The sequence below is a fragment of the Myotis nattereri genome (genome assembly GCF_964212035.1).
Source record: "Myotis nattereri genome assembly, chromosome: 1".
Lineage (NCBI taxonomy): Eukaryota > Metazoa > Chordata > Mammalia > Chiroptera > Vespertilionidae > Myotis > Myotis nattereri.
Genome location: NC_138075.1, coordinates 63,487,931 through 63,510,866, shown reverse-complemented (window position 1 = coordinate 63,510,866; position 22,936 = coordinate 63,487,931). Strand labels below are relative to the sequence as shown.

Here is a 22,936-nt window from a genome sequence, read left to right as displayed (position 1 = left end):
GTGTGTGATTAGAATGTATATTTTTTTTATAGTCTACATTACATTTTTGGTAAGCTGGAGTCAGTGTCTCTGATCACATATCAGGATACTTAATGATGGAGAAAGGCATTAGATTTAAGTTGCGTGCAAAAAACTGGTCTGTTTAAAGGTTTAAATAGTTTGAAAGCCTTTTCCTTCTTTAATGAATGAATTATAATCTCACAGTTCACTTGACTTTGACCTTATATTTAAGAATACATTTTATTTTAAAGGACTACATGTTGCCCTCAAATACTGGCTAAAACTGCCTAGGGCAGGATTCAATAGTGCTTGCAGTACAATGTCACCTGCACGCTGAATGTGCTCATTTATAATCTGACAAAGGCTGTGCATTGTTTCTCAGAGTGGTTTGTGGACCAGCTGCAATGATTATTTAAATGCTGGTTCCTGCACACCACTCCTAGCCTGCTGAAGCACATCTCTTTGTTTATGTTGCTTTTTAAAAAGAGTTTCCTCAAGTGATTCATGCATCTTAAAAGTGGAGAACCACTGGTCTAGTCGTCTAGGTCAGAGGTTCCCACACTAGGCTGCATATTATTATCACCTGGGAACTTAAAAAGCAACACACCCAACATTCAGGAAGATTCTTACTCAAGTTCTGAGGTGGGGCCCTTGCAAATTTTAAAGAGCTCTCCACATTGTTCTAGACTATTTTAGTGATTTATATTTATGAAGAGTGAAATAGTTTAAAAAGCCACCCAGTAACTTTTGGGATTAATCTTATGAAATAAATTCTGAACTGCTGCTTTTGATATAAAGTCAGGTTTAAGACTGAAATTGATAGCAGGCAGGAAATAAAGAACTCTGGTAAATCAGTTGAATGTTTGTGACCTGTATTAAAATAAATCATGTTTATTGAATGAATGGCAGGGCACATATGCTTTTAGAATTGTATTATTTAACTTTAGAGATTTTTAAAATGCTGTTTTTAGCCCTGGCACGTCCCATGCACAGTGAGGTCACTGGTTCCCATTCTGGTCAGGGCAGATGCCTGGGTTTTGGTCTTGATCTACAGTAGGGAGCATGCAGGAGGCAGCCGATCGATGTTTCTCTCTCTCTCCCCCTTCCTCTTAAAAAAATAAAATCAATAAAAGCTTATATATTTTTTAAAATGCTACTTTTTAAAAAAATAGCATCCACTATATGTAGGTCAATTGTAAATCTGAAGTAATTCCCTTGGTAATTAAATTAATTAAATTTAATTACCTTGGTAATTAAAATTGAAAACTTTCACTGTATTTCAGTAATATAGAAACATATCTTGTTAATCTTGGACAGAACCCTTTGTGCTGTATTTTTGCACAAAATAATGAATTGGTACTTGGATTGAAAAATAATTGCCTTTGTTGTGGTACTATTTCCCATGCACTGAACTAAAATGACGGGGGTTGATTGTGCGTTTACTGTGTGGGAAGTGTCATGTAGATGTGTAGGTGCAGAATGTAACAAGGATTGTATCCCTTGTGAGTTTTTGAGTTGATACAGTTTATAAATGTATCACACACTCTCATGATTTGTCTGATTTTGACTTGTAAAATGAAGACTACTTTTTACACGTTTAATTTTAAAAAGGCCTATGAATTATCCAAAGTCATTGACCAAGCACTATTTATTGTGTACATAGCACTGTATACTTCCCTTTATGGACATTATTTCAACCATTCCACTCCTTTGCTTTCCTCTCCTGTCACCTTTCTCTTAATGTTCTCTGAAATTTGTGTCACAGAATGACTAGTCCACTTTTGTAGTCCTTTTCAGAAAAGTGATAGAAAGTGTGTAAAGATTCTAGTTGAAATAACCCAACTTTATAAAGTTTTAATTTGAGAATAAAAATAATAGCTACTGCTTTTAGTAGTTTGGTAGAAAGTGCTTCATAAGGATCTATAGCCTATAAATAACAGAAAATTCCAACTAATAGAATATTTTGGGTCATGTTTTATATATATATTTTTTTAACTTGGGAGTTCTTGGACCCCTTGGAGGGACTTCTGTGGATGACCTTTGGAGGAGATAGATTCATATATATATATATATATAGCCACCCAAAATGTATACATGCACTTTGAATATTTATAAAGGCAGTGTTTATTAAAATACATTTCATTTTCAAAATTGAACTATCAGTTATTAAACTGTATATACATTTTTTTTGGACACCCTGTATATGATTTCCTCCAAAACAAGGATTCAGTGATTAAATCTTCAAACCTCACTGTGCACATATTTTAAAAAGTTATTTACCCAGCCAGTGTAGGTCAGTGGTTGGTTGTCGACCTATGAACCAGGAGGTCACGGTTCAGTTTCTGGTCAGGGCACATGCTTGGGTTGTGGGCTCAATCCCCAGAGTGGGGCACGCAGGATGCAGCCAATCAATGATTCTCTGTCATCATGGATGTTTCTATCTCTCCCTTCCTCTTCCTCCCTGAAATCAATGAAAAAAAAAAAAATATATATATATATTTTAAAATATATTTTTATTGATTTCAGAGAGGAAGGGAGAGGAAGAAAGAGATAGAAACATCCATGATGACAGAGAATCATTGATCTACCTCCTACACGCCTCCTACAGATGATCAAGCCTGCAACCTGGGCATGTGCCCTTGACTGGAATTGAACCTGGGACCCTTCAGTCTGCAGGCCAACGCTCTATCCGATCAGCCAAACCTACCAGGGCTGAAAATATATTTTTTAAAAAGTTACTTAGTTTCTAGGTTTTCCATTTGGATAAGATAGTTTCTCCATTGTATATTTGTTCAAATATTTTTGTTCTGATTATTCAGATATTTAAGATTTGTTCTATTGCTTAGCTTTTATTCATACTGTTTTAGTTCTTTTGCATGTATAAGGCCATTAGGGTGAGACTAGGTTTATTTTCAAAGCCATTAAGAGAGTGAGGGAAGTGGTCAAGGGAGACAGTTATGAATGACTAGTTTAAAAAACAGGAAAAGCAGCCCTAGCCAGTTTGGCTCAGTGGCTAGATTGTTGGCTTGCGGACCGAAGGGTCCCGGGTTCGATTCCAGTTAAGGGCACATACCTCAGTTGCAGGCTCCTCCCTGGCCCAGACCCTGGTTGGGGCGCGTGCAGGAGGTAACCAATCGATGTGTTTCTCTCACATTGATATTTCTCTCTGTCTTTCTTTCTCTCTTCCACTCTCTCTAAAAATCAATGGAAAAATATCCTCAGTTGAGGATTTAAAAACCCCCCCAAAAACACAAAAAGTGAAATTTCCAAAGAAACACAATGTGAAGGCAGGGCCATCAGAGAGAAGATAGATAAAATTTGGGGTGGAATGGGGGTGGTAACCGAGGAAGAGAAAAGGAAGGGCCAAGACAGGTAGAGGGAAAGTAATGTATCTACTGTGTAACCTGAATAAAGGAGATTTAAAGGCCTGTAAAAGAATGATACATTAATGAAATTCATCTATTTTTAGGGTAAGATCGCCCCCCTACTGGCTCTTCATTCTGATTAACACATTTCTAATGCGCTTCAGGAGGCCTGCAGTGCTCAGATCTGGATAAGAACGGGGCTGAACATCACTGAGCATGTGTGGGTGCTGCTCACTCCTGGGCCGGCTTGACTTTCATTAGGACTTTGGAAAAGATGGTAAAGGATAGTGAATACTTTGTCAGGGAATACTAAGCGACAAAAACATGCATATAGACTTGAAGGTTCCTGGCCTCTGCTTTGATCATAAAATTTAAAATTTTATAGTATATTCAGTCTTAGTAATACTGTGGTTAGGATTGTGGACTCTGAAGTCAGACTGCTGGTTTATATTCCTGTTTGATTTGGGGCCTTGGACTTGGTTAAACCCTGTGTACTTCAGTTTCCTGAACTGTAAAGTTGGGGATAAGTGTTTCTGGCTTCATAGAGTTTTGAGGTGTTTTGCTATCCATATAAAAGCCCTTAACAAAATAGTAAAAGCTTAAAAAATGTTGGATGTTACATCACAGTATCTTGGAGTCACATCCACATGGAGGGGAGGTACTTACTGTGCCCCTTTGTGCATGTGTGTTTTTTCTCCCAGGGCTTCCACTGCTCAGGACCCGTCATCCTGTAATGTCTGCCTGTTGGACACCTATTCATTTTTTGCAACTCAGTTGTCACTTCTTTATAGTTTTCCAAACCACCTCCCAAAGTTCTTTTTTCTTGTGTCCTCATGGTACTTAATATTACATTTGCCTTAGCATTTAAGACCAAGGGTATTTATTAATCATCTTATGGTTCCATAATGCAGTAGTGCCCACCCAGCCTATTGTTGGTGTATTAATCAAGGTTCTCCACAGAGAAACAGAACTAACAGTGTGTGTGTGTGTGTGTGTGTGTGTGTGTGTGTGAGAGAGAGAGAGAGAGAGAGAGAGAGAGAGAGAGAGAGAGATTGATTGATCAAGCAGTTGGCTCACATGATTGTGGGGGCTGACAATTCCAAAATCATCAGGACAGCCTGGATCCCCAGGGAAGAGTTCAAAGGCAGTCTGGGGGCAGAATTCCCTCTTCCTCAGGGGACCTCCGTCTTTTTCTTTTAAGGCTTTCATTTGTCTTTTCCTTTTAAGGCTTTCATTTGATTGGTCAAAGTCCATTCATATTATGGAGGGTAATCTTTACTGAAAGTCTACTGGTTTAAATGTTAGTCTCATTTAAAAAAAAAAATGTCTAGAGTGGTATTTGACCAAATATATAGGTACCATGGTCTAGCCAGGTTGTCACATAAAATTAACCATCACAGTTGAGATCAAATTGAATCTAGTAGGAGAGATATACAGATATTAAAAATAGTTAAAATAAAAAAACTAGATTACATAAATAAGGAATATTACAATAAAAAGATCAAATTCCTACAATTAAAAAATGGCTTGGGAGCTTGTATTTCTTGGATAATCTAAGCCATTGCTTCCTTGCCTAATTACATATTCAGATAGACTAAAAAAATAATGATAGCCAGTCCCAGGATCTTGGGAATGAAGTGAGCCTAGAGATAATGAGCATACTGGACTTAAAAAAAAACAGACGCCACATCTACTGTTAAGATTTACACCTTCTCTTTCAGCTAGGGCAGGTTTCCTCAAACTTTTTAAACAGGGGGCCAGTTCACTGTCCCTCAGACCGTTGGAGGGCCGGACTATAGTTTAAAAAAAAACTATGAACAAATTCCTATGCTCACTGCACATATCTTATTTTGAAGTAAAAAAACAAAACGGGAACAAATACAGTATTTGTATTTGCATGTGGCCCGCGGGCCATAGTTTGAGGACCCCTGAGCTAGGGGCTGTTCAGGCCTCTTAAAAATACTGTAGCTTCAAAAAAGAATTGGGCCGTTTTAGAGCAAGTGCAACGGATGAACACGCAACCCGAGAAAGCATAGATGGGACAATGCTGCCATCTTGTGGTACTCTCTGCTCCCCCAGGTCTACAGACACTGATACTGACTTAATTAGCTTGATGTAGTTTGGCCTAAGCGTTTTCAACTACTATATATCATCCTATATATAAGTCAGGATTTTCTGTATGGTCTGAACTATTGTTTAAACAGTGAGATGTTTGAAAGTGATTTATGGGGAACGTTTGATAGGTTTCAAATGACATTTTCCTAACTTTTTGAGTCTTTTAGTTGGGCTTGAGGTTTTTAATTTTTACCTATTTTTTCTTCTCCGGTCATGTAATATATCACCATCAACCATGTTCTAAGAAAAATGTTACAGGCCAGAGATTTTGCTGGGTCAAAGGTCCGAGGTGTTGTGTGATTTTGTTCACCGGACCCTCCACATTAGGTCTTAGCTGATAGGGTATAGGTTGGGCACCGGGCCCAAGAGAAGCCAACACCTGGTCTAATTGGTGAAAAATTAGCCTGGCAGTAAAACTGCCTAGATGAAGACTATAGGGAATCTCATTGGCTTAGTTACCTACTGTCTTGGGAATATGTATTAGAATACTCAGTCAGCTCGGCCGGCATGGCTCAGTGGTTGAGCATTGACCTATGAACGGGAAGGTCACAGTTCGAATTCCCTGTCTGGGCACAGGCCCAGGTTGTGGGCTTGATCCCTAGTGTGGGGTGTGCAGGAAGCAGGCGATCAATGATTCTCTCTCATCATTGATGTTTTTATCTCTCTCCCCCTCTCCCTTCCTCTCTGAAATCAATAAAATAAAGGAGACGTGAGAAGACACACTACCCTTCCATTCCCCTTCCCCCACTTATGAGATAACCTTAACAAATCTCTATTTATTGTAAATATAAGCATCTAACATTATTATTGTTTTTTAGGCTCCTCTAGCATGTTCTGTTTTTCTGTGTTTTTTTTTTTTTTTTTAAATCTTCATCTGAGGATATTTTTCTATTGCTTTTTAGAGAGAGTAGAAGAGAGAGGGAAAGACAGAGAGAAATATCGATGTGAGAGAAACACATCGATTGGTTGCCTCCTCTACATGCCCTGACCAGGGCCCAGGCTGGAAAGGCACCTGAAATTGAGGTACATGCCCTTGACCCAGTCAAATCCAGGACTCTTTGGTCCGCAGGCTGACGCTCTATCCCCTGAGCCAAACCAGCTAGGGCTGTTCTGTTTTTCAAAGTTTTTAAAAATAAGGTATTTAAAATTTTTAAAAAAATATTTTTATTGATTTCAGAGAGGAAGGGAGAGGGTGAGAGAAAGAGAAACATCAACGATGAGAGAGAATCACTGAGTGGCTGCCTCCTGCACGCCCCCTACTGGGGATCCAGCCTCCAACCGGGGCATGTGCCCTGACTGGGAATCAAACCATGACCTCCTGGTTCATAGGTTGATGCTCAGCCACTGAGCCACACTGGCCAGGCTCAAAGTGTTTTAATATGCATTACCTAAATTAATAATAAGGATGCTACTTAGGAGTTCATTTCCAAGTCTGCTAATCCAGGAATTCAAAGACGGAAATAGCAGTGACCAGCACCCAGGTGCAGTCCTCCTGTCAACCACATACCTGTTCTTATTGGTTGCTGGGTTTTCCCCCTTGTTTTATCTAATTGCTTAGGGTATTTTCATCTCTGGCTGGATTTCTAATCTCAGATCTACTTCTAGCTCATCCTCAAGCCTAAGATTCAGAACCCCAGCTGTGTTGAGCATCTGTTTCATGCTAGCTGCTGTACATAGGTTATCCTGTAACAGCAGCCGTGGGAGGTTATCACCATAACACCATAGTCTCATCACCATTTTACAGGTGAGTGCATTTACAGCTGAGGACATGTTAAGTCTGAGTAACTTCCCAGATCATACAATTCAAGTGGTGGAGCTAGGATTTTACTGTGGGAAAAACCCAAAGTACCACCTTTCTAGAGAATTTTCTTAGGCTGGAGATACTAGGAACAGAGATAGAAATAGACCTCAGGAGCTTTACTTTGAATATTTTGATAAAACTATACCAATGATAGGGAGCTATATGGATAGACCACTTCATTTCTAAGCTGATAATATTGGAAGAACAGAAGTGGAAGGAGACATGAGTGTCTTGTTAAGAGAGAGCCTAATGGGAAGAATGCCCAGAACTCTTGACTTTCCTGCACTCACAGGGAAGTTCCACGCCTCTCTGGTAGAAGGAAGCCACAGTGAGGCTGAACTGAGTGAGGTCGGCTCGGGATTCTTCCCTTGAGATGATGCTGACGCTGGAGTAGACAGGAGAGAGGCCAAGCTGCTGGGAGAATGGGCAACTGCAGAATGGCCGGGACATTCCTATTACTGCTGCTCTGAGACATTTCACCACCACCGGAAGCACCTGGAGAGAGCGACCTTAGATAGTGCCATGCTGGGCCTGCATTTTTGGGTCTTCAGTTTATCACTCAGCTCTGTCTCTCTCACACCTGTATGGCTTTGTGGGGAAATGCACAGTAGGATTAAAAGCCAGGAGGGCTTCTACTCAGTTCTCCCTGGAGGGCTCTAAGCAGTTCAGTTTCCCTCCGGGTAGACATGCTGGCAGGAGGTGATCCCTAAGGCTCTTCCAGCACCAACATTCTGAGACACCTATCCCATGGGTCTCCAGGATTGTTGGCTCATGGACTGCTGGTTTCAATCATAATGGCTCCAGTCCATCTGTTCGGTGTACTGACAGCATCCAGGCAGTGTACTCATCTCAGATGAGAGGTTTCTGACCGTAACTACCTCATAACCTGGGCCTCAGATGGGTTTACCCTCTGAATGGGGGAGCAGGGAAGAGGTTGCTTCTGAAGGAGGGCAGATGGGCCTTTCCTGTCTGGATTGAAAGTGTAATGGCAAGGAGAGAGGAGGTGAGGCCCACATGAGTCACCTTGCCCCTCTGCAGGCCACCCTGAAGCCCGCTTATTCTGACTCACCCGCTTCTAGCCAGGAGGGGTGGTGTCCTGAGAGGCAGCTTGTGCCACCTGGTAGGTCAGACCGGTTATTAAAGATGCAGACTGGGATCTAAAGCAGGCTGGGTCACCCCACCCTCATCTTTGTTCTGGGCTCCAGTCGTAGCCGTGAGAATGTGCTCACACACCTCTAACTAACTACAGGACTGGAACCGACGAGGGGCTCAGCTGGGATGCTCTGAGGTCTGTGCATTTGCACTGAGACATGTTTTCTACATGCTGCTCCTAGCCAGGGGCCCACTCCTGGGAGACATGGGACTTCCCCGATGGGCCACTTTGGCTCAAGGACTGCCCATTGTCTTCACGGAAGCTCTGCTCTGCAGTTTAGGATGCTTCCCTCCAACCTTCTTTCTCCTCTTCACTCCAGTGACAATACAGGAAGGAATAAAGAGGCTGGGGGACGTGGGCATGCTGGAAAGGCTCTATTACTAGTACGTAAGGCCAAAAGGCTCGCCACAGGATGTGTGCCATGAGGGCACTCAGGACACACCATTCACCAGGCCATCCAAACGTGCCGGTGAGAGGGGCACCAACGTCACTAGGGACAGGGATGATAGAAGGAGAGGCATTTACAAATTGAACTTGTTAGCATTTGTGGGGATGATAGAGGGCAGGACTTTACCAGTAAGTTGTGGATGATGGTTAATGGTGTCAGGTTTGCACCTAGGGTCAAAATAGGTAGACAGCTGTTGACAGGTATGCTAGCATCCAAAACGGATGAGCAAACTTTTTAGGTAAAGGGCTAAATAGAAATTTTTATTTATTTTACATGCTTGAACTGACTTTATTATAGCATCATGAAAAACAGAAGACATTATACCTACAGAGAAAGACTGGACACATCAGAAGGTCCTCTTGGACCTGTTCACTTCCTGGCACTGTCTACTGATACTCAGAACATGCTCGGATACTTCCTCATGAACCTCCTGACCACTTAACCTTCCACTTCGACCTGGACATCATCTTTGGTACCTAGAGGCGAGGTGGTTTCTGTGCTCTCACAAGTCACAAAATCAGCCGTTCTTCTACACGTCTCAGATAGGCCAGATGATTCTCAAGTCTAGATGTTTTCTGCCTACTTAACCTCATCAGGCTCAATCCTTTGACCAATTGCAAAATGAAAAGTCCAGGGAAAAGCTAAAGAAGACTTAGCTGGCTAGATGGAAACATTTCAGAGGCCTTGATAGTAAATGAAATGGCCTGTTTCTGACTTTTCATAGGGTTTATTTTCCATCCACTGTAGTGCATGCATCTTATTGAGACCTGTAGCATACTAGCCCGCTCTTGCTTGTCCTGTCCACATGGAACTTCTTTCTCTTCAGTATCTAGTTTAACAGTTGCCTGAACATTAGATAACAACAATAACTATAGTACTGTAGTTACCAATACTTTAGTAATTACCATTTATTACCTACCATTGACCTGAGTACTTATTTGATGCCAGGTATAGTACCAATCACTTTAGCTGTGTTAACTCATTTAATTTTCATAAGGATCCTATGAGGTAGGTACTTACAAAAATACCCATTTTACTGATGCAGTTAACTGAGGCCTTTCTCTTTGAGAGAGATGGTGTACAACACGAACATAACCTTTGGTCTTCATAGTCCCACATATATTCTGAGCTACTATAGCCCAAAAGATACAGTGTTTATTCTTCCAGCATATCCTTGAGGTAGGAGGACAAATTTTATCTCTTTTATAGATGAGGAAATATAGGCAAAAAGAATTTCCCAAAACCGTGTTTGAGACTAAGTTTCTGAAAAAGATGATTCCAGATTCAGTATTTTTCCTTCTTCCTAGGAGCCCCCTCTGGATAGAGAGTCTGCCTCCCATACCTTTGCTTTTCAGCACTCTTTAATATATATACTAGTCTACTATATTTAGCAGAGCTCTTTGTTACTCTCGGACTGAGGATTTTCACTATTGTGCTACCTTGCTTATGTATGTAAAAAACAGTATATGTAATAAGTTCTTATATTTATGTGGCCTACAGTAGACATCTTTTTGTTTTGCCTGCCTAGTATTCAACCCTTTTCCCCATTTGGGGGGAATACCCATCACAAGTGTCCTGGTGGAAGTCAGAGGGACCAAGTATGCCCTCTCCCTGTTCTGACAGCTGTGATGCTGGTCTTTGGCATAGATTTGGTCAATGGACACTCCCGCCGAGGACCTGATTCTCGGTCCGTTTATATTTGTGTCACTCCTCCTAGAGTCGTTTGTGAAGGCAATGGGAGTGTTCTGAGGGAGGCCAGAATACTAAAAGATGGTGTGTGATTTCTGCTTTTTGATTCTGCAGAGCTGTCCTGATTTCTTTCCACTTTTCCTGCCATCATTACTTCATCATTATGATAGTCTATGAACCCCTGAGATCCTTTAATATCTCTCTTCTATGTAAGTTCTCCAGAGCTGGTTTATTGCTTGCAACGAAGAATCCTGATTGAGATAGAGTCTTTATAGTTTATGATGCACCTCTCTATGCATTACTGCTCCTGGTCTTAAAAACCACTTGATCTTCTATGCAACAAATGAGGAAACTCTAGCTGCTCTGTATAGCCTGACAGCAACTTTTGTTATTTGATGTGTAGGACGGCTGTGAGGAAAACGGCACATTTGGGAGGTATGGGGACTGCCTTGAAAAAACCTGGCATAATACACGATCGCTGTACTCTCTCTGCCCACCCCTTCTGAGGTTCTGAGACCGCTGCGTCGTCTGGCAGGGTGAACACTATGTGGAAGCTGGTGCACCTTGGCTGGGCTGCTTTCTGAGCTAGGGAGGGATTTGATGGGGCGGGGGTGGGGGGAGCGGGAAGGAGGGGTGAGCTACTTCTTTACCTACTTACTCACCCAGGGAAGATTTGCTGCAGGGAAGGAATGAGGTTGGGACTTGCTGATTCGGCAAAACAGAGGGGACTATTCAAAGTTGTGTGCCCTCCCTGGCTGGTGTGGCTCAGTTGGTTGGGCATTGTCCTGTGCACTGAAGGGTTGCCCATTCAGTTCCCCGGCTTGATCCCCAGGAGGCAGCTGATTGATGTTTCTCTCTCACATTGGTGTCTCTCTCTCTCTCCCTTTTCCTTCCTCTCTCTCTAAAATCGATATTAAAAAAGTCTTAAAAGCCCTAGCTGGTTTGGCTCCATGGATAGAGTGTTGTTGACCTGCAGACTGAAGGGTCCTGGGTTCGATTCTGTCAACAGCACATGCCCGGGTTGTGGGCTCCATCCCCAGTAGGGGGAGTGCAGGAGGCAGCTAATCAATGATTCTTTCTCATCGTTGATGTTTGTAACTCTCTTGCCCTCTCCCTTCCCCTCTGAAATCAATAAAAACATTTTTAAAAAATCTTAAAAAAATAAAGTTGCATGCCTACAAGAACAGCCTCTTTATCATGCTCTTCCTCCCGGCCTGCCCTTCCTGTTCTTCAAAGGGTTCCTTTCTCTGTTCCATTCCCTATTCTCGCCTAGTTCCTGTTGCCAGTCCTTCCTGCTCACTACTAGCCTGCGTGTCTTTCCAAAGCCCTGGTGGTTTGCTCTTCATTCTTTAGGATGTTGTTAAAATGGGGTGTGTTGCTCTTAGCACCAGCTCCTCCTATCACTTCCTCTTCCCACTCTTAATGATGCTTCTCCTAGTTTCCCATCTCCCCAAGCACATGTTTGCAACTTTGCAAGCCCCACATGGGTAGGGACTAAGTCTGAGTTTGTTAGCAGTATATGACCAGGCAGCAGGCACAGGGCTTGCTTGATACGTAGCAGGTGGGATTAGATGAAAGAACACTGCATGAGTGAGTGAGTAAACTCTCAGCCTCCTGCCTGCCTGCCTGATGTAGCAGTACTTGGAGGGGAGAAGAAGGGGTCTTCGGTGAGGTATTAGAATGAATACATGTAGAGCCCCCCGCATGTGAGATCTGCTCAGGACACTTTTCTTAACTGAATCTGATTCCACACCCACCAACCTCAAACCATCCGGCAAGCAGCATGTCTCCTCCGATTCTCTGCTGCCTGCAGTCTTCCCATGTAAACCAGGGCTTCTTAACTGGGATGGGGAGGGTTGTATGACTGGGATGTGAAGTGGGCATTTCTGTTTGTCAAGATGATTGAAACAATCTATTGGCATTTAGAGGGTAGGAGTCAGGCCACATTCTGAACTGTGTGGACAGTGTCATACAACAGTCGTCATGAGTCCTGCATGATTCCTGGTGTCCCCACCTTTTGCCATAACATTCAAGTATGAAAAAATACATAATTTTTGTAATATAAATTGGATTCTAGCTGAGATAATTACAAATATGCATAGGGTGAAATTTCCAGGAATTCATCTATTGGAAAAACTGAAAGAAGATTGTATTCATTTTGTTCAGAGCTTCCTTTTTTTCCTATCATAATTATATATATAGCTATCTTATTAAAATATCTTTTAAATTAAATTATGGTGACACTGGTTAATAAAATTATGTAGGTTTCAAGTGTGCAGTTCTATGCTACATCATCTGTATATTGCATTTAGTGTTTACCACCCAAAGTCAAATCTCCTGTCACCATGTATTTGATCCCCTTTATCCTTTTCTATTTCCTACCCCCTTTTCCTCTGGTAACCACTATACTGTTGTCTTTGTCTATGAGTTTTCTTATTTTGTTTGTTCATTTGTTGCTTTCAATTTTATATCCCACATATGAGTGAAATCATATGATTCTTGACTTTTTCTGTTTTACTTATTTTGCTTAGCACGATATTCTCAAGATCCATCCATGTTATCGCAAATGGCAGTGTTTCATCTTTTCTTATGGTTGAATAGTATAAATGTACCATATCTTTATCCAGTCATCTATCAAAGGACACACTGGTTGTTTCCATGTCTTGGCCATATATCTTTGTGAATAAATGTTTTCAAATTTTTCAGGTAGATACCCAGCAGAGGGGTTGCTAGGTCATATGGTAACTCTATTCTTAATATTTTTAGGAGCCTGCACACTGTTTTCCATAGTGGCTGTACCAGCCTACATTCCCACCAGCAGTGAAGGAGGGTTCCCTTTTCTTTTCAGAGCTACTTTACCAAAGTTGTTCCCCATTTCAGAAAATCATGTAATAGAAGCAGTCCTGCAGGTGGAACTGAGTTGCCAATAAAAGTCTACAGTCTGCACTTGTAGCTATAGTGTTCATAGTGCTTTTATCATAGATGCAGTTCGTCCCATTGATTGAAGACAGAAAACGTTGATTGTAACAAAATTTTTAAAAAAGTAATTATTCAAAAGTCACAAAACAAAATGTAAAAGAAAAAATAATACTTTTAGGGGCTTTTCAAGGGGAAAGTTTTTAACATTCGAAGTTGCAGTAAACTTGTGGGGCACCCTGTATTTATTATTAAAAGGGGCTGTTTGGCCAGTTTGGCTCAGTGGTTGAATGTGAGCCTATGAACCAGGAGGTCAGGTTCAATTCTTGGTCAGGGCACATGACCGGGTTGCTGGCTCCATCCCCAGTAGGGGGCGTGCAGGAGGCAGCCAGTGGATGATTCTCTCTCCTGATGTTTCTATTCTCTCTATCCCTCTCCCTTCCTCACTCTAAAAAAATAAGTAAAAATATATCTTAGGGGAAAAAAGGGGGGGGGGCTGTTAGGTCTGATATTGTGAGAACCACTTACACTGCACCCACCTGGAAAGGGCGTTTGCAAGCCCAGCATGAAAGTAGGGCGCAACGCGGTGCGGAGGGCGGTGGCTGAAAGCCCGCTGACCCCTGCGTTTACCAAGTCAAATAGCCACGGGGCTGCGCATAGCCTCCATCATCCAAAGCGTAAAATTAGGGGAACTGCGGTCGCCCTGAGCAGACGCGGGAACCAGGTGGGAAGCCAGACGCACCTGAGGACCCGACACAAACCAGCAGGGCCTCTACCACAGCCCCACCTCCACCTTTGCCCTCCCGGTAGCAGCACCCGGGCACCGGCGGGCGGGCGAGGTGGGGGTGGGGGTTAGCAACAGGTGGCCTCCTTGCCCTCCGCTGCCGCGCTTGGGGTGCCGGGCCGCCCTCCAGGGCGTGCGGGGAGTGGAGGTGAGTTTGCCCCGAGGGCGGTCCCCGAGCCCCTGACCCGGGAGTCTCGGCTCCGTCCTCTGTGCGCTCACAAAGCCCCGTGCCGGCTGCACTTGGCCTCGGTGCCCGGGCGCCGCCCCGGGCGGGGCAGCGGCGGGACCTTTCCTGGGGGGAGCCTCGTTCTCCCCGCCTTCAGCCTCCGCCCCGGGGTCGGGCGGGGCCCCAGCCGTTGCCACGAGCCCGGGCAGGGAGCCGCGGCTATTGCTGCGCCAACACCGTACACTGTGGCCCGAGGCTCCGCTCGCCGCTGGGTAAGAGGCATCCGGCGGCCGATCTCCGGCCCCGGGCCAGGGGCGGGGGGCCCGGCGGGACAGAAAGCACCCCCGCGGCTGGTTGCAGGCCCAGCTCTGCTCTCGCGGCTGGGGCTTCGCTCACACTTGTCTTCCCCGCCCCGCACCAGCAGCTCTTTGCTGCCCCGTGGGGAACCCAGGTCCTGGGACTGAGCTTCCTTCTAGGACTGCGGAGCCTGGGGGGCGCGGAGGGCTGAGCTGCTCGGGGCGGGTACAAACCGCAGGATCCCCCCTGCGTGTGGGAAGTGCTGGCACCCCGGCTTGTTGACTGCGTCACTCAGCACCGGCCGGGCACGGGGGGTGCCCGGCCCTCGGGTCAGAGGCTGACGTCAGCCCGCCTGCCCACAGCAGGGACACATTTAGCCACCGACGCAGCGCGTGGGACAGGTGGGCGCTCCAGTCGGCTGCCCTCCGGCTGGCAGAGAGCAGAGCGTGTAGGGCACGTGCGGAACTGAGTGGGCGGAAAGGAGGCAGAAAGGAATTTCGGGTTCTTTCTCTCTAGTTTACGTTTCTCTTTTAATTCTAAAAATCCCAACCTAGCTTCTTGCTCAAAGACACAGTGAGCAGAGCCTCTGGATTGGTGTGGGCTGCCCATTGCTATCATGTAGGGTTCTGACCCATTTTTGTGCCATGTACCCCTTTGGCAGGTGTGGGAAGAGTAAGGACCCCTTCTCAGAACAATACTTTTAAAGGTATAAAGTAAAAGGCACACTGTTGTAAAGGAAACCAGTTTCAAAACATTTGTCAAATATTATAATAATTTATTGTGTAGTAATATATATGCCTTTATAAATAATTCATTAAATAAGATCTATCAGTGGATCTAATAGCTACCATAATTTTGAAGTAGTAATGAGCATAAACAATATTTCAAGATATAGACAACACCTTTAATAAAATAAAATATCTATGATTTCTATTGGAGACAGTCATAGGTACAGCTAATAATTGCTGTGGTTTGTTGTCTAGAGGGTGTCCCCCAAAATGTGTGTATATATATATATATATATATATATATATATATATATATATACTTTGAATAATTATAAAGGCATTTCATTTTCAAAATTGAGCTACTAGATGTTAAAGTTCACATATATATGACACTGTATATATTGAAGAAAGTGTTAACTTTCAGTTGGAGATTAGTGAAAAATAAGGATTCCCTGACAGGGGAAAGGGCACTGCCCAGGAGTTAGGTGACATGGGTTCTGGTCTCGACACTTCCATTGACTAGCAGTCTGACCTTGGCTTTTTAAAAAAATATATTTTATTGACTTTTTACAGAGAGGAAGGGAGAGGGATAGAGAGTTAGAAACATCGATGAGAGAGAAACATCAATCAGCTGTGTCCTGCACACCTCCCCCCCCCCCCCCCCCACTGGGGATGTGCCTGCAACCGAGGTACATGCCCTTGACTGGAATCGAACCTGGGACTTTTCAGTGCGAAGGCCGATGCTCTATCCACTGAGCCAAACCCGTTAGGGCCTGGCCTTGGCTTTTTGAACTTCTTTGTGCCTTTGCCTCTTCATTGTACAGTGGAGATGATCATGCTGTACCATGCATTTAAGTTGCCCAGCACTGCACCTGTCACAGAGGGGTGAAATAAATACCATTTATTAGAACTTGTTTGTCTCCTTCACTGGACTGCAAGCATATAGCCATCACCATTACATTTCCAACCCTGGTACATGGAATGCACTTGATAGATATTTTTTGAGTGAATAAGTGGATTGAGAGGGTTGCTTGTGGCTGCATCTGCAAAAACAAAATTCATCAAGGAGTGAGATGGTGGTTTGAGGAGTAACACTAAAATTTGGGCTTTTTAAAATTTTTAACTGGCTGAACAAATATGTAAACAACACATCTGGAGCTGAAGTGCCTGAAACATCAGCCAGGGCTCACGGGTCTGTGTAAGTTTGTGGCTGGTGTCCTGCCAGAGAAAATGAAAACGAGGAGTCCTTTCAGAACAGTGTCTCCATCTTGCTTGTGTCCAGGCTTGTTAATACCAGATGTTGTAACACAGGAAGTGTCGTATAGCGAATGGAGACAGACCCGTGATGAAGCATTTCTGGGCAGAAATGCACATTTCTCTTTTCACTTTTCCCTGCCCTGCCACGTAATGCATAACTCCTCGGTGACCCTGAAGACTTGGCAAATGGGAGAGGTGAGGGTAAATTGCTAGAAGCAGCCCAGACTTGGCCTGAAGCCAATTAGTTGCTTTTTAATTCCCAGCCTTAAAAGTCTGTGTAATCCAACCAAATGTGGATGGTAATGGGAAGAAGGAAAGTCGGTCCAACCAGCCAGCCCTGTGATTTATATTGTAAAAGTGCTACGTTGGGGCAGGAAGATGGGGAGAGAGCTTTGTAAAGAACAGGACATTTAGAACACACTGGGGCTAACTATGCCTATAACTTTTGGAGGGCAAATACTGGACTAAATTGTGTCCCATCAAAATCCAGTACCTCCAAAGGTGGCTATTTGGAGATAGGGCCTAAAACGGTAGTTAATGTGAAATGAGATTATAAGGGTGGGGCTCTAATCCAATATGGCTGGTGTCTTTATAAGAAGATGAAGAGAGCCTAGGGACAGGCCTGGTTATAAACCCTTGTCATTCTTGCTGCAATGCTTCACAGCTCTAGCAGTTTGTTAGTAGAACAAGTATTCCCGTTTGAATACCTGCTTGTGAACCTCTGTTTCCCTTTTCTGCTCATTTAGAGGATCACAGAATTTTAGAAAAGGAAGGGACCTTTGAAGCCACCCAGTGCAAATGCCCCAGAGTGGTTAAGGCCCAGCCCTACCTGCTACTACCTGGGGTGTGATCCTGGGTCTCCTGACTCCTGACACACCTTCAGACAAAGCTTTACTGGGATGGGGAACTGTGCCATTTAGTTCCAGTGGTCGGCAAACTCATTAGTCAACAGAGCCAAATATCAATATTACTTCTTCAAAATAGATTTGCCCAGGCCGGAAACCGACTTCTGCGCATGGGCCACGAAGTTTCAATCGCACTGTACGCGAGCCCACAGTGGCATTTTGTGGAAGAGCTACCCTCAAGGGGCCAAAGAGCTGCATGTGGCTCGCCAGCCGCAGTTTGCCAATCACGGTTAGACAAAGGGAAGACGTGCACTTAGGGAACCTGGCACACCTGGGACCTAGCCCTCACCTCATTCTGTCCTAACCTTTCAAGGAGTTTGGCATCTCTTCAATCGTTTTCGAAACAGGTGTATAACTTGTAATGAGAGAGTGTTTTCTCATTGCGTTAGGCCGCACACATTGAATTTCAGGTGTGAATAATATGCCTGAGTGATTGGCTAGTCCTGTTTATCCCCGGTGATGCTAATGTGCAGCCAAGGTTGAGACCCACTGCTTTAGAGGATTCTTGTGTGTGAGGCTCTGAGTGGGCATCCCACCCAGCCCTCCTGCGGCTGATGAGTCATCTCATTGTGACCATTGAGCAGATTTAGGAGACGAGGCCCAAGCTTATCCCTGCTTTGTGACGGGACTTGAGTAATTCCAGGTCAGGCCCCCCTCTCCAGTGTGTGGGGGTGTATGCTCTAGGGATGCGCACCCACAAGCATATGCAGACCTTGAAAGGAAACCTCCAGGATACTTGACTAGAGGCCAACTACGAATGATGGATTTGAAAAGGAACTAAACTGTGTTGATTTATACACTAGAACATGAGTGGTCAAGCTCCCACTGGCTAAAGCAAGCAGAAAAACAGGGCATATAATTCAGTCACAACTTCTAACTTTCAGTTGAAATAGCCCAATTGACTTATTTTTTTTTCTTCTGCTTCTGGGTCCATAATATAAGAATTTTCTTTCTGTAAATATAATTTGTATTTTCTCCTTAGCAAATGTATGGCTTAGTGAAATTGTCAATGCCTCCCTATATTATAAGGCTTTCTGATTGTAAAATGAGTATAGGTTAGGGACATTTGTAGTACGTTTCTCAGCAGCAAAGGGAGCCACTGTTGCATTGCCAAGTCCTCATTTGTAACCCTTAATCAGTGACTCTTTAAAGAAAATTCCTACATTTTTCCCTTAGGGAACTAAAGAAACTCAGTGTGGCCCTAAAACCCTGAATCATCAGGGAACTATGATTGTTTCTGTTCCCTGGATGATTTGCTCCTGGCCCACTACCAAAGCCTTGCTTCACAGCTTAATATTTAAACAAATACTTAATAGTATTTAAACAGCTTTGGAGGTAGAGTTCCAACTTGGCCCTACAAGACTAAATGAAGGTTGCTTCTCTCTTTGTTCCTTCCCTCCCTCCCTCTCTCTTTCTTTCTCATCTGAGGATATGTTTGTTGATTTCAGAGAGAGGAAGGGAGAGAGAAATGTCAATGTGAGAGAGATCTTTTGCCTCCCCTATGTGCACCAACTGGAGATCAAACCTGCAACCTAGGTAACTGCCCGGACTGGGGATCGAACCTACAGCATTTGGGTGTACAGGACGATGCTCAACCAACTGAGCCACCCAGCCAAAGTTTTTCTTTCTTTCTTTCTTTCTTTCTTTCTTTCTTTCTTTCTTTCTTTCTTTCTTTCTTTCTTTCTCTCTTTCTTTCTTTCTTTCTTTCTTTCTTTCTTTCTTTTTCTCTCTTTCTTTCATTTTCTTTCTTTCTTTCTTTCTTTCTTTCTCTCTCTCTCTCTCTCTCTCTCTCTCTCTCTCTCTTTCTCTTTCTTTCTTTCTTTCTTTCTTTCTTTCTTTCTTTCATTTTCTTTCTCTCTCTCTCTCTCTCTTTCTCTTTCTTTCTTTCTTTCTTTCTTTCTTTCTTTCTTTCTTTCTTTCTTTCTTTTCTTTCTTTTCTTTCTTTTCTTTCTTTCTTTCCATCCTCACCCGAGGATATTTTTTCCACTGATTTTTCAGATAGAATGAAGGGGAGGGAGGATAGGTGAGGAGGTAGAGAAAAACAAGATGAGAGAGACACATCGATTGATTGCCTCCCACACACCCCCCGATTGGTAGACCAGGGATTGAACCTGCAATCCAGATATGTGCTCTTTTGACCGGGAATCAAACCTGCGACCGTTCGGTCCACAGGCTGATGCTCTGACAACTGAGCACCGGCCAGGACCATTTTCTTTATTTGATAACGAAATAGCAATCCAGTTCCTGAACACACAGGTGATAGTAGCGCTGTCATTACTTAAGAGGAGGCATGCAAGAGGAAGGGTGCAGCCTGTGTAACCTTTACTACACTTTGAGTAATCCAATGCTCTTGCTTATACCCTCTCTTCATTTATCAAACGGAACAAAGTCATAGTTCACATTCTTCCCTCTTTATCCCTTGTAGCTAATCTGTCACTGAAATTCCTTCAACATTTGTTGTGCATTCACACCTTCATCTCTGTTCTCATTATCTATTCTAAGCCCTTACTCATGACTGAATTTCTGAAACGGCTACCTAACAGACCTTCCTGTTACTGTTACATAATAGACAGACTCTTTTTTTTTTCTTGCCAATACTTTCTTTCTTTCTTTTTTTTTTTTCTTTCTTTTTTTTTTTTATTATTAGTTAAGGAATTACAAATGTGTCCTCATCCCCCCCCTTTAACCCCCAACCTCCCCCCCACACACAAACTCGTGCTCCCATCCCCCCGTTGTCCATGTCCATTGGTTTGGCTTATATACATGTATACAAGTCCTTCTGTTGATCTCTTCCCCTTACCCCCGCCCTCCCCTACTTTCCTTCTAGGGATTGATAGCCTGATCGCTGTTTCTCAGTCTTTGGGTCTTAGACAGACTCTTTTTATTCATCACAGGCCCTGGGGTACCTAGCACAGTGCCAGGCACGTAGTAAAAACTCAAAAATGCTGAACTCAATTGAATTGCTCCAGTTCATCCCCTCAACTTTCCCGGGGTGTCTCCAAAGACATCTGTTTTGTTAAGAACTTCCAAGGACTCTCACTGCCATTAGCAGGGACCACACGCTCAAATAGGTGCCAGGACCCAGCAGGTTACATAAATGACATAGGCCATGTGGGGTGGGGTGAACAGGATCCTCGCGCCAGGTCCAGATGGGCAATGACTACTCATTCTGGCCAGGTGTCTACATGTGAGAATGTGGGCCCATTGTTGTCAGAGGTGCCCAAATCTGGATTTTTTTTCTGTGAGATATCCAAATTTTTTAATGTTGGCACTAATTTAAAATTTAAGAGAACACTGCGAGCTGGACAGAACACAGCTCTGGTCTGCATTGGGCCTGCAGGTGGCTACTTTGTGGCCCTTAGATGGGATTACGATTGTCTAAGATTAAGCCCTGAAACCAGATTTCTTCCTATTCCCAGTGGACATCTGCCTTCCTCCTTGACCACAGTTATGTGATCCTCATTCTAGGTGATTCCACTTCCCAAACCTCAAACCTAACTGTCCCAAGCTAACCCAGACAGGTCCTTGTCCTCGCTCTCCTGTTTCTGCCCACATAATTTCTCTCTCTTCCGTTGCCTGGATGTCAACTTTGACTTTTTTCCTCTTCCCACATCTGATCCAATCATTCTTTTTTCCCACCTCTGTCTTATCTGAATCTTTATTTGTATTTCTAATGCCAGCACCTAATCAGGCCCTTATCACTCATACCTGTGTCCCTGTACCAGCCTCCTAACCGACTCCCAGAACTAAATTTGTCTTCCCTCCAATTTAATTGGCTCCCTCACACTAGATTCATTTTCTCAGAGCTGCCCCTCTGTTCTGTCACTTTTCGAAACTTTGATTTTTCAATATAAAGCTTCAGTTCCAGAACATGACCCTTTCTGATGGGGCTATGATATTTCTTTCTTGTCTACTCCTCACATCGGTCAAATCTGGTTGGACTTCCATTGCCCACACCTACTCTGGGCCTTCCCTCCTCATCAGCAAGGCTCTCTGGGAAACAGTTGGCACTCTCAGACATGGTATTAAGAGAGGTTTAACAAAATAACTATTTACAAAAGTGTGGGCAAGGTTCAGGGGAACCGAGAGTGGTGAAGGAATTGTGTTGCTTTGAGGCCTGAAGAAGCAAGTAGAGGGAGTGATTACTAGAGGTTTAGCAGGGAGGGGTCTGAGGAATAAATATCCTAATCTTACTCTTTTTCCATCTTCAAATCTACTGGTGCCTCCCACTGGTTGAACCTAACTGGAAACCAGAGGACAAGGGAAGCCCGATGATACCCACCCTGTTTACGGTCAGCTGCCAGGGCCCAGAGAGGGCGGAGAAGGCTGGGGAGAGGTCTGGAGGGCAGTCGCCATCTCTTTGGTTCATTTACTTACGCTGCTCCCTTCTCTTGGTGTTCCTGCCCATCGCATTTCCTCTGCCCGGTGCTGCCAGTCCTTTACCTCCTACTCAGACTCCGTCTGTTTCCTTCTCTTGTCAAAACAGCTTAGGTGTTTAGCTCATATTGATTGCATTGCCCAGGCATTCTGCTTGATGGCTGTTATTAATGAAGTTGATACAGCCGGGTCAGAAGGACTTTGTGTTTGTAAATACTGATTCTAGAAAGGGGCCATGGGTAACTGCTAAAACAAAGCACAACTTACCTTCTGCTAGTTAAATCTAAGATGGAATATCAGTCCAGATTTTTTGGAAGCCAAACCTAACTTTGCTTCCACTAGTCCAGAGATGATACAGGTGTTGGAAAATAATGGTATCCCATTTTTTGCAACTGTTCCTGAGCAGGTGGCCAGAGAGATCCATGCTACATTCTTGGCAGACTGCAGCAGTTTTCTGTCTAGACTACCCCAGGGGATGACAAGAAGGGCCCAGATACTCCTAAGTGTGTCAGTGGGGGTAGATGGGACCAGAGTCTAGAATTATCTGAGACCTCACAGGTTAAGGGCTCAGTCCCACAAGACTACCCCCATTATAGATGCCAGCTGCAAATGGGGTCCCAGGCAACCCACACTTCTGCCTGGAGGTTTCTAGGATCTCCCCTCAGGTTGGCTAAGTTGCTAGAATGACACATGGAACTCAGGGAAACACTTTACTAATGAACCAGTTTATTATAAAGAATGCAACTCTGGAATGGTCAAATGGAAGACATGCATAGAGCAAGGTTTTGGGCATGGACTGGGCCGGTATAGATAGCTCCAGAGGTGTTTGATGCTACCCGCCCTGTCTGCACATCACTGTGCTCACCAACATGGAAACTTCCAGAATCTGGTTGTGCAGGAGTTTTCATAGAATTAAATCTCCAGCCTATCTCTCC

At 43.8% G+C, this 22,936-nt stretch overlaps 1 protein-coding gene across 2 annotated transcripts in view; it reads left to right on the top strand.

The window, feature by feature from the left end:
• Window positions 1-22,936, top strand: part of SQOR (sulfide quinone oxidoreductase) — a 57,133-nt gene that overhangs the window by 1,471 nt on the left and 32,726 nt on the right. Inside the window, exon 1 of one of the 2 annotated variants that reach the window (XM_081096047.1) lies at window positions 14,623-14,709. The exons of the other annotated variant lie outside the window; for it this stretch is intronic. The gene's annotated coding sequence lies outside the window, so the exon portion shown is untranslated. Of the gene's footprint in view, window positions 1-14,622; window positions 14,710-22,936 lie in introns of those variants that run through there. 2 annotated transcript variants of the gene reach the window in all.